The 4,570-nt window shown below is 31.5% G+C and overlaps 1 long non-coding RNA gene across 1 annotated transcript; it reads right to left on the bottom strand.

The window, feature by feature from the left end:
- Window positions 221-3,442, bottom strand: LOC107618979. The gene is made up of 6 exons (XR_001615450.2): window positions 3,357-3,442; window positions 3,017-3,190; window positions 2,860-2,912; window positions 2,576-2,680; window positions 2,407-2,482; window positions 221-430 (listed from the first exon to the last, which is right to left on the bottom strand). It is a non-coding gene; the product is annotated as an uncharacterized LOC107618979 (long non-coding RNA).

Raw genomic sequence — 4,570 nt, 5'->3', positions numbered from 1 at the left:
GTGCATGAAGAAGAAGACAGGGAGAAAGCAGAGATTCAGAAGACAAAGCATCTCCAAAACTCCAACATATTCTCCATTACTACAGAATAAGTATTTATTTCATGCTCTTTTATTTCTCGCAATTCAAACTGATAATTATAATTGATATCCTGACTAAGAGTTACAAGCTAACCATAGATTGCTTCAAGCCAACAATCTCCGTGGGATTTGACCCTTACTCACGTAAGGTATTACTTGGACGACCCAGTGCACTTGCTGGTTAGTGGTACGAGTTGTGAAAAGTGTGATTCACAATTTGTGCACCACTAACACCTGGAGGAACTTTAACTTTGATATTTTTCTTAACTTGAATACATCCTTCACCGCTGCATTTGCATCAATATTCAGATATGATTTCACCATCACCTCCACAGGTTGAGCAAAATGAAACCTATAATACTGAAAAATGGGATTAGAAATACGTTTTCATGTACACATCATGTAAGAAAATCTGCATAAGAATAAAGAATAACTAACAAATTAATATAAACAATTGATATAAGAACATAACTAATTATTCTCAAAGGTGAAAATGAGGCAGGTATCAATGACTCAGGAGAAAATGCACATGCCAAATCAATGTAGAAACTTCTTTGGAAGACACAGGTCAATGCATCAATCATACAATACATTATTAAGGTTTTTCTTTTATTTCTTTTACTTCATATCAGGTAGCAGGGCATACAAATCAAGAAAAAAAATGATATCATCTCCCCTCAGACATATAACAAATTATTTGTGAGAACAATCCAAAAGGTGTTTGTTCAGTCCTTATCACCTGACCCCTCCCACGACTAGTTGAACATATTTTCATTTTAGAGCCAATCTTTGCTCCAATACCACTATATACTTCACATGTTTCCAAATGAGAAAGGTCAAATTCCTTTCTCTATTCTGAAAATTGCCTTTCTCTATTCATGTGATCTGAGTAAAAGTGCTGATAAAGAATTCAAATATATATATATCATTATATAATATTTTAAAAAATAACAGAAATTTGTTCAGGATTTGGACTTAGAAATAGGGATGGTCCTTGGAAACAGGCTTATTTGGGTATTGCTTAAAACTAAACGGATCTCATGTCATGCGGGAATCACGCTACTATGCTGTTAAATAAAAATTTGATATTATTTAACTTAATTATTATTAATTATGATGAAGCTATGAAAATAACTTGGTATAACTTGATATTATTTAACTTAATTATTATTTGGCTAGCTTTCAAACATGATGAAGTTTTTTTTTTCTTTTTTTCTTTTGTGTTTGTGTAAAAGAAAAGGGAAGGGTGGGAGTAATATTTTGTTACACCAAATTGGCAAAATCCCAGAAATCCTTTTGACCACTACTAATGGAGATAAAAAGAAGGGTAAAGTACTAAATTGGTCCCCTATGTTTGGGCATAATTCTGTTTTAGTCCTTAAGGTTTAAAGTGTTCTATTTGAATCCAAAAAAGTTTTATTTAGCATCAATTTAGTCCCACAGTGAGGTCAAAATTAAATAATTAACAAAATGTCTTGCATAACAACAGTACAAGAACAAAATCGATAATCTGGAGAATAAGTACAAGCTCCAGAGGCATAAAATCAACTATTGATATATCAATATATTTATTTATTATTTTTTTATAATATAAATAAAATATTTTCTATAAAACTAAAGAAAATGATAAATAAATGTATTGATGCATCAATGGTTGATTTTGTGCCTTTGGAGCTTGTACTTATTCTCCATATTATCGATTTTGTTCTTGAACTGTTGTTATGTAGGATATTTTGTTAATTATTTAATTTTGACCTCACTGTGGGACTAAATTGATGCTAAATGAAACTTTTTTGGATTCAAATAGAACACTTTAAACCTTAAGGACCAAAACAGAATTACGCCCAAACCTAGGGGACCAATTTAGTACTTTACCCTAAAAAGAATAAAGTCTTGTTAAGTAAAAAAGTTTCTAGTACAAATTTCATAATTCTTAAATTCGCAAAGAAGCAGTAAAAAAGTAACATATAGATAACAAATGATTGCATCAAGTATATTTTAAGTAACATATATATTTTAAAGAGATATTTATTACTTATTGTTCCAAACATAACCATTTAAGTCTTTTCATCTTTTAAGTACATATATCTCTCCCCTCCCTCTTCATTTGGATTTCCTAACAAAGTCAACTCTTAATAAAAAAAATGACAATTCATTTCATTTATGTTCAGATTGTATTGAAAAGGTGTTTCATATAAAAAAAATAATAATTGAATACTTCTGATAAATCATGAACCTACTAGACAGATAACAAAATTAAATGTCCACCTATATAAATATACTAGTAGTTCTTGTCTAACTAAGGCCTTACACAAAATCATAACTTACCATCATTTGGCTCTAAGACTAGTGCTTTTTTAAAGCTTTCAGTTGTAGCATCTATGTCATAGAGTGCCATATGTGCCTAGTAAGTCCAAATCCACACAGTTATCATAAAGGAAAGTGGGATAGATTTAAAAAAATATAGCAAAAAAATCTCTTCAATTTAGATATCAACCTGTCCTTGCCGGAATAATGCTTTGACATTGTTGTCTTCTCCACGCAGTGCAAACTTAGTATCGAATAATGCTCCTTTAAGATCTCCTAATTTTAATTTACATGCCTACAAAATTGTATAGCAGAAAAACAACATTAAAGAGAAGCACAAACACAACAGAGAAAAAGAAAGGGGGTGACAGGGGGAGAGAATCAGTTATATTATGCAGATTAGAAACAGGACTTGATGAAAAATGCATTAAAATGAATGCATTTTGAAGTATAGAAATAGTAACTTAAACTTACAGAACTATTTGTAAAAATTTGAGACTTAGTTTTCCTCAAGGCTATGCTTTTCTCTGCAAAATTGTAAGGATGTTACCATAAGTGGATGAAGTGGTGAGCATCTGCAGAATAATCACTATACAATTCATTCATTCATTTGTAGAAAAAACTAGCATACCTCCATTAATCCCTTCTTTCTCCCAACAAACATCTAAGTAGCTCCAATATAATATAACTACTTATAATTTTGTCAATGCGGAGCTCCAAAGAGGGATATTTCAGTTTGACTCTTCTCCAAAACACACTAAGTTGACCTATAAGTACAAAAATTGAAGTTTCAAGCTCATACTTCCTGAAAGAAGAGAAAACAATTTCATCAAATAACAGAACCTAATTTTTACTAAAAGAAATTAAACTTTTACTTTCTCAACCAAAAGGAATTAAACTTTTACCTTCTCAACCAAAAGGCAATTTATGTTAACAAAAATAAAGAGACAAACTCATAATTAAATTTTTACCTCTCCAGCCCCAAAGAAGAGGAAACTATGATTAGCTAAGTTTTTTCAGACTAATTTCAGGGCTGCGACAAGTCCAGCAAGGACCACCGACGCTGTTCCCTCCAACAAACCAGGGAATTATAAGAGATAATCATTGGTTAACAAAATAGAAGAGTTGGTCAGAGAAATTAAAAATAAGTTGTACTAGTACTAAACCATTCTTTTGTGTCCAAATTTTGAAAATATAAAAAAAATATACTTTATTTCACCCAAAATGACTATGAAATTTTTTTAATATTAAGTAGAGTGACAGTAATAGATCAGAGGATGCAAGTATACCTCTAATTTGCCAAAAAATTATAATAATCAAAATATCAGTGCAAAAAGTAAAAGCAAAAAGAGAGCATTTAACGATAATAAGGTTCTAAGTTCTAAGTCTATATATTATTCATTAAAATGAGAGAAAGTTCTTATAACAGATTGGATTGATCCATGAAACAAATGAATTGTATTTACCAAATAACCCCCACCAACTCAATCAATGAATGAATTAACACGAATTGGTTTCCTCATGGACTATATATATTGAATACCATAAAGTATAACACATAATGTAACACCCTACCATACAGAGTCTTATGCTTAAGTCATAATTCAGAGATGGCAAGGTATTAGGACCTCTAAAACAAAAATTTAGTACGTATAGTAGTATGAATGATTGATTATAACTAGGAGCCTTATAGAAAAAGGGGTAAAAAAAAATCGTAACTCGAAACGCAACACTCCAATCGATAACGTAACGAGCAAAGGATAAGCTAGCGCAAGATCATATATATAAAGAGTGTCAAAAACGAGAATATCAAGACTCAAAATCCGGCTGCGAAGATAACCGGTCCGAGCATAGCAATATATACATATAATAAAATAAGAAAAACCCCAAAGGAAACCCAAAGGGACACAAATACATAAAACATATTCTCCAAAATCTCCCATAAGAGGAGTCATCACAGTTTGTATTATTTAATGGAGATAAAAGTATCTAAACAAGATATATAACCCAAAACAGAGTCCCGAGAACAAAGGATCTTCGCTAAATCCAGAAGTCTCCAATATGCCTCAACGAGAAGCCTCGCGTCCTGCATCTGAAAACCACAAAATCTGCATGGGTGAGAACCAGAGGTCCCCAGCACGGTAACAGCTTCCACATATATAATACATAATAATAGAGGAAAGCC

Source organism: Arachis ipaensis, chromosome B01, assembly GCF_000816755.2.
Source record: "Arachis ipaensis cultivar K30076 chromosome B01, Araip1.1, whole genome shotgun sequence".
NCBI classification, from domain to species: Eukaryota; Viridiplantae; Streptophyta; class Magnoliopsida; order Fabales; family Fabaceae; genus Arachis; species Arachis ipaensis.
This window is presented reverse-complemented; position numbering and strand designations above follow the sequence as displayed.